The sequence below is a fragment of the Pteropus alecto genome, unplaced genomic scaffold (genome assembly GCF_000325575.1).
Source record: "Pteropus alecto unplaced genomic scaffold, ASM32557v1 scaffold7, whole genome shotgun sequence".
Classification (NCBI taxonomy): Eukaryota; Metazoa; Chordata; class Mammalia; order Chiroptera; family Pteropodidae; genus Pteropus; species Pteropus alecto.
Genome location: NW_006494614.1, coordinates 15846076 through 15853717, shown reverse-complemented (window position 1 = coordinate 15853717; position 7642 = coordinate 15846076). Strand labels below are relative to the sequence as shown.

Genomic DNA, 7642 nt, shown 5'->3' with positions numbered 1-7642 from the left:
ATAAATATATATATAAAATCAGGCACCACTATCGTTTCCAGAATCTTTTTGAGAAGTGAATGGTTTTAAATTGTGGATAATCAATGATATTTTTTCCATTATAATTTCTAAGTCATGCTTATATGCCCCTCCAGCAGTGTTAGTCTAGCAACAATGAATATCATTAAAAGCTGTTAGTTTTCAGGGTTTTAATACTATAGAAGTTGCTATCACTGACACTTATTTTATCTTCGGTATTTTTCAAATGGTTCAGACGTATAGATAGGATTTAATGCTTTGCCTTTTAATGTCTAGGTTGTCCAAAAAATAATAATACATTTTTAAATACCATGATCTTTCAAAAGAAAAGGGAGAACTCTGGATAATAACACAGCCCACACGTTCTAAAGATAAGAAATGTTAAATTTCTTAATTCTGTGTATGGGTAGTAAAACTAGCTCACCTAAAACCAGAGAGAAATAGAGATCTTTAAATTTGTGTAGTTAGACAAATTGATGCCCCACTTCTGCCACTTGGACCTCCACACTTTTTGTAATTCTATTCTAAGAATGTTGTTGCAGATGTGAGTTAGGGCCATTAGTCCACACATCCCTGGTATTCTCTCAGACATGTAGAGGTAGGTGCTGTATTTCTCATGTTCTCCTAATGTCTGTGACTGCATCTGGTGATACTATATTGTCACACTTAGGACTGGTTAGGAGATTCTCATTTTGTAGTCCATTTGTTCCCTTCTATGGACCATCACAATCGAGAGTCAAGATAATAACATGTGGCCACATGCCTTGTTATTTTTAAAGTAATATTTAGGAGCTGGTTTTATATTTGGATATATATTCCTTTTAAACATAAAAAAAAAAAATTTAAGCCTATCTCAAAACTATGATAATGGAAAAATATTTAAGCCTATCACGAAACTATGATAAAAGTTAAATACGGCATTAAAGAAAGTAGTCATGAAATTGAGAAAAATCTATATGTAATTCATGGTAGCCAGAATGTCTATAATTGTTATTGATTTCTTTTACAGAAAAACTGGAAGATTATGACTAGATACGGAATATTTTTTTGAATGTTTTTATATTTCCTCAGACTTAACTCTTCTTGAAAATAGTTTTTATTAAATCAACCATGATGGATATTGGCTGAAAAATTATGAATTAGTTATTGTATTGAGTGTTTCAGATTAATTTTTTAAATGATCCATATGATAGTCATATAAATTTCATTTAATTACATCTGTAAATATTGGATGTGGTATAGTATTCAATAAAGCAAAATTAGATTGTCTTCAGGTTGTGTGTCCTTTTTTTCATTAGTAAAAAGAGTTTTGTGGCGGAGTAATAGATTGTTAACTTGTTGATTAGATCTGAGTAAAAGTGAAATGTTTAGAAATGCTGAATTTTCAACTTTATTGTATTTGGTTTAGTTCTTTATGGCTAAGGTGGTTGTATATTGATAAAGCTTCTGGAATGTTTTTCCTCATTCTTACTTCTTGTTGAGACAAGGTAAACTGATGAACGTGCTCACTTTTTCCAGAGCATGGGGGACAGGATTATTCTTGCTGCTTCTCTTCCTAATTTGGGGAGATGGACATCATGAGCCAGTCTTAAGTTATAAAGGTATCAAGCTTTTGCTGTAGTTGATTTTTTCTGTGGTGATGTTATAAAACAAATGTGTTCCCTCCCGCCCCCATGTTCTTTATATTATTACGTAGCTAAAAAGAAAAACAGCATTAGCAGCAACAAAAGGCACCAATAGGAGAAAGCGTCCTTGTCGAGGACTTTGCCAGGCCTCTTGTTTCTTACCTCACCTCTTTAACCCTTCACCATAGTTTTAGACAGGCCTAAACGGCCTGAGAATTCCTTTGCAGTGTCCCTCTCCCTGGCCCTGCCCTCCGAGGTAGGCTATTAGACCCACCTCTAGTCTTGTAGATTCCAAAAGTTTCATCTCGCCAGTTTCAGCAGAAAGATTCACCCCCAGAAGCAGAGAAACAGGGGCATGTGTGTTTTCCTTTATAAACACTGAGAAAAATGGACATTTTCTTAGAATTACAAATGTATATATTACATTCAAACTATAGGTTAAAAATTGCGTCCTGTTTATTTTGATCAGCTTTTTGGAGGAGGATACAGAAAGTAACTTTTGCAAATTTGCCAGAAACTTACAGGTAAAGGAAAAGCCCTTTATCAAAGATTCTGGATGGCAGAGGCTGAAATAAAGAACCAAAACATTTGTTAGGAGTAATAATAAAGTCCTGGTTTTGGTTTAAAAATAGAATCGCCTGTATAATGTAGGATGGGAAAAGATGTGTATGTCAGCAACAAATTTGGAAAATATTTAGGGAATCCATTTGGCTTACAGGACAGGACTGTCTGAGTTTAAGACACCAAAACTCAGTGTGGACCTTGGCATCAGTCTCCGTTCTCCACGAAAAGCTCTAGGCATCCATGCTGGGAACTCTGCGCTCATGTGGTCCATCCAGCAGAACAGAGACTGTGCGGTGGTCAACCACATCTCGACCTGCTACAGTGGATTCTATTTGAACATATGTGTTTTAGCTGAACTTATTTTTTTAGTTGATATTTATGCTTTTAGTTAGTGTTACTTATTTTGTTATATTGCCATTAGTAACTCTTTAATACTAGTTTTTGTACTCATTTGGTATTGTAAGAATTTTTCCTTAGCCATTTTAATTTTATTTTAATTTCGTTTTTGCATTAGCAAGCATGAGGATAGCTGTGGGGATAATCTATGCACTAAGTGCCTGACTATGAAAGCATTCCCATCTCCACTCCGCTTCAGTTAGCCCTGCGGTCCCCACCAGTAAATATCCCCCTCCCTTCCAGAATAAATGGCTTAAATTAATACTAAACTTAGTCCATGGCACAAGATGTGCATATACATCTAAGTCATTGTCTTTATTACATTTATTTATATGAAACAGATGTTCCATATTGTGAAAATAAGAAAATAGTGATGAGAAGACACTCGAGACGTTAAATCGAATGCCAAATTCAAAAATCCCCCACTACTCAGCCTAGCATAATAATGTCTGCTTCCTGTGACAGCAGGGATATATAAGTGAATTTAATCTTCTGTAGTTCAAATTATCCAATCAATTTCATTCAGAATAAAAAAATAATATCCATGTTCTATACAACTGATAGGTATTATCCAAGCTAAGTAAACAGATGTGTGTACATTAGAAAAAGAAATGAGGTCCAAGTTCCAGAAATGACCTCAATCCAATCCCTTAGGTTTAAATCACATAATATAAAAACTCTTGGTGAGAATCCTGAGAAGATATCCCATAGGCATCTCATTCAGTTTAGTGAAACCCCTTTCCCATCAGTTTGTCTCTGGTGGACCCATGTGGTTTCTGGCTGCCTGGCATCCCTGCCCCCACCTTCTAGTAACAGATCTGCCGTTTGTTTAGAGAACTCCTTCTCCTCACTGCATGTGGGTCCAGAGGGGCTGCCAATCCCAGTGCCATCCAGTACTAGCCACAGAGATGGCCTTGGCCCAGGCCCGGCCGGGGACCTCAGAATGGAAAGTCGGGTTGCTGTGAAACAAAATGTAGCCATAGTCTTTTCAATGGACACTAAATTCTAAAAGACTCGTTCTCAAACTCTTACCTGTTCCAAGTACACTTGAGAAGACAACTGATAGATGTTAACCAGATAGAGATACAACATTACCTTTAGCAGAAATTCTTGGCCGAGGGGTTGGAATTTCCAGAGAGGTGTGAGGTTTGGAGACTCTGATACATATGCTCCCCTAGGCCATCTAGTTTGAAAAGAAATAGAAAATATTCATGCACGGGCAAAGATTTAGAAACCCTGATATCTGATACCTTCCTGAATATGGTAATTCAAGATATTTGCCAGGAAAATGAAAAATAAAATTAGAAAAAGGATGAGGAAATCATACTGGAAGTAAGAATGGAAACAAGTTAAATAAAAATGATACACCTAAATAATTGTCTTAAATACATTTTCTGTGTGAAACAAATGTTCCACATTTGACAAAGGGAATATACCACAGTAAAGATATGACAGTTAAATTCTTTATAAATGCGTAATTCAAATGTCAACAAACACTTATAATACAGAAGATATGGACAGAACAGTCGTAAAAGAAGGCTTCGTCACCCTACTTTCAATTTGTTAGATGAAGTAGACAATAATAAGTAATAGGGTTAGGTCAATAGAAATATATTTTAAACTTTGTGCCTCTGTAAACAGAATATATCACCTTTTAAAGTACATATAAGCAGTTAAAAATCAATCATGTACTAAGGCACACAGAAAAATAACAGTAAATTCCTCAAGGAATATTAAAAGCCATCATATTTTCTGACTATGTCCCAAATTAATGGCAAATATTCCAACTACTTAGAGATTAAAAAAAAAAAAAAAAAAAAGGCACCCAGCTAAGTCACTGTGGAACCAAGGAGGAAATGTAAAACAATTACAAAATATTTAGAGCATAAGATCACTGATGTGCTTCTGCCAGGATTTTGCTCAGAGGTAAATTCATAGACTTTAAATCTTTTAAAAAGAAACTGAAAATACAAGAATGTGAGAATGCATAAAGAGGAAGAAGCACAAGTGTGAGAAAAATAATAAAGTTAAAAGCAGATAGTTCCAAATGAGAAAAATAAAGCTGTAAAATTGAAAAGTTATTTTTTCATAAATATAAATGAAAGTTTTCATTTTATAATGTCTGTGTCCTGTAAGAGTGGAGATACATTTTTATGTAATCATGATGGCAGAAAGTAAAGGCCATGTAATGTCTGTGCCTGTGTCAGTTAAAACCATCATGGTCCTTTGAGGGGAGGAAGTTATTTAACAAAATCTAATCATTTACCCAAAGTATTGATAAGCAAAGGTCTTTGCTATTGGAATATTTTATTCCATCATTTTAGGAAAATAATTATCAAAGTACTAAAACTCCTTTAGTTTCTTGCTGAGACTTACTTGGCTAGTCTATTTTATTTACTATGAATTTTCAAAAGTACAGTGATTATAAAGAGTTAAAATAATCATTTTAAAAATGTCATCTTGATCATTTGGACTGCCTACCTACTTATTATCCTGGAATTGTTTTTCCTCCATCCACAATGTTTTACTGACTCCACAGAGGCAGGGGTTTGATCTGTTTGTTTCCTACCAACTCTACAGAGCCTAGAACAGTGCTTGGTCTACAGAGGCTTTCAATATGTTGGTGAACAAATAAATGAAAGGAAATTCAGGCCTATACCTGAATCAGATCTTGTACCTGAAAAGTACTTAGATAAGAGACCACTTTGGATAATGTAGACATTTAAAGTGACAGTTTGATAGTATTCGATATTTTATACCACCAGAGGCATGGAAATTCAGGAACAGAAATAGTCCGTTAGGTAGGACTAGACCCCAAGAATCCCCAAGAGAGAAGCATTCTTTTTGTGTATTAAAGCCTGTTTCTTCAGATAGATTTCAAAACAATGTATTTTTAAGTGTCTCTGTGACAGCATTGTACACTAAAATGTATGCAAATGGACAAACCAGAATAGAATGCTTATTCAGAAATATTAATTTGAGGGTGATGAGATTGTCAGTAATTTTTATTTTCTTAATCTCTGTTCTTGTAGTCACAAATGGAGTCAGCCTGCCTCACATATATCTGCCCAGTGGCCCTGTCTGTGCTCTTTTTCCCTTCTGATTGGTAGAATCCGCAGACTTGAGACTGGGCTAGAGGATGGACACCATTGGCCACAGAGAAATGGAAAGTGACCGAAACTGGGCCAACTAGAGCCTTTAGGATTTTTTAAACAAATAGGTCTGAGAAGATATTTTGGAGGGACCTATGGCCACTGTCCCTATGGAGGAAGGCCATCTTCATCTGAAAAGGAATGGAACCAGTATACTGAGGAAAGCTGCAGTACAAGGAGGAGTGAGTCCTGGCTGGGTTCCAGTCTCAGGAGCCAGTCACCCCAAAGCCAGCTCTACTTCAGCCACATGCAGACACAACCATTCCATTCTCCCTTTTATTCTGTGAGGAATTGCCCTAGATCCTTTCAATGAACTACCTTTTTCTTTGTTCAAGTTGGACTTCTGTTGCTTGTAACCCAAAGCATCCTAATTCATTTATTCTAAATGCTTTAGAATATATTCAATTCGAAAGAGGAAAGTTCACATGTTTTTAATAAAATATACTTGGGGAAAACCCTTTACCTTTATGACTAGTCTTTGTATTATGTTTGATTTTTTTCTTTCTTTCTTGTTTTGTTTTTATTATCTATCAATTCTTTATTATTCAATTATAGTTGGCATTCAGTATTATTTCATATTAGTTTCAGGTGTACAGCCTACTGGTTGACATTTATATAATTTACAGTGATCTCTCCAATTAGTTTAGTACCCACCTGGCACTATACATAGTTTTTACAATATTATTGACTATGTTCCTTATGCTGTACTTTACATGCCCACGACTATTTTGTAACTACCAATTTGTACTTCTTAATCCTTTCACCTTTTTCATCCAGCCCACAGAACCCCCACTCACATCTGACAACCATCGGTTTGTTCTGTGTAGCTATGAGTCTGTTTCTGTTTTGTTTCTTTGTTTACTTTGTTGTTTAAATCCCACATATAAGTGAGATCATGTGGTATTTGTCTTTTTCTAACTTATTTCACTTAGCATAAAACCCTCTAGGTCCATCCATGTTGTCACAAATGGTAAAATTTCATTATTTTTATGACCGAGAAATATTCTATTGTATATTTCTACAATATCTTTTCTATCTAGTCATCTATTGATGGGCACTTAGGTTGCTTTCATATCTTGGCTACTGTAAATGCAATGAACATAGGGGTGCGTATATCTTTTCAAGTTAGTGGTTTGGATTGCTTCAGATAAATACCCAGAAGTGGAATTGCTGGGTCATAGGTTTTTTAATTTTTTAATTTTTAATTTTTTGAGGAACCTCCATACTGTTTTCCATGGTGGCTGCACCATTTTGCAATTCCACCAACAGTGCTCAAGAATTCCCTTTTCTTTTGGCCGTCTGTATGTCCTTTTTGGAGAAATGTCTATTAAGGTCCTCTGCCCATTTTTTAATTAGATTGTTTGTTTTTTTGGTATTGAATTGTGTGAGTTCTTTATAAATTTTGGATATTAACCCCTCATTAGCTGTATCATTGGTGAATATCTTCCTCCATTTGGTAGGTTGTCTTTTCGTTTTGTTGATGGTTTCCTTTGCTGTACAAAACTTTTTAGTTTGATGTAGTTCATTTATTTTTTTTTTCTTTTGTTTTCTTGCCCAAGGAGATATATAAGAAAAAAAAATTACTAAGAGCAAGCAATGTCAGAGAGTTTACTGCCTATGTTTTCTTCTACGAGTTTTAGGTTTTGGGTCTTTAATCCATTTTGAGTTCTTATATATGGTATAAGAAGGTGGTCTAGTTTTTGTTTTGTTTAGTTTTGTTTTGTTTTGCATGTTCTGTCCAGTTTTTCTAACATCATTTATTCAATAAATTGTCTTTAGCCCATTGAATATTCATGCCTCCTTTGTCATAGATTAATTAATCATATAAGGTACAGGCTTATTTCTGGGCTCTCTATTCTGTTTCATTGATCTATGTGTCTGTTTTTA

At 35.0% G+C, this 7642-nt stretch overlaps 1 protein-coding gene and 1 long non-coding RNA gene across 2 annotated transcripts in view; both read left to right on the top strand.

The window, feature by feature from the left end:
• BCKDHB (branched chain keto acid dehydrogenase E1 subunit beta) overlaps window positions 1-1287 on the top strand; it is a 178520-nt gene extending 177233 nt beyond the window's left edge. The window contains 1 exon segment of the mRNA XM_006926359.3: window positions 1028-1287. The gene's annotated coding sequence lies outside the window, so the exon portion shown is untranslated.
• Window positions 1288-1516: 229 nt separating this feature from the next.
• On the top strand, window positions 1517-6223 carry LOC112474592. Its single transcript, XR_003044444.1, has 2 exons — window positions 1517-1619; window positions 5636-6223. It is a non-coding gene; the product is annotated as an uncharacterized LOC112474592 (long non-coding RNA).
• Window positions 6224-7642: the final 1419 nt, after the last annotated feature.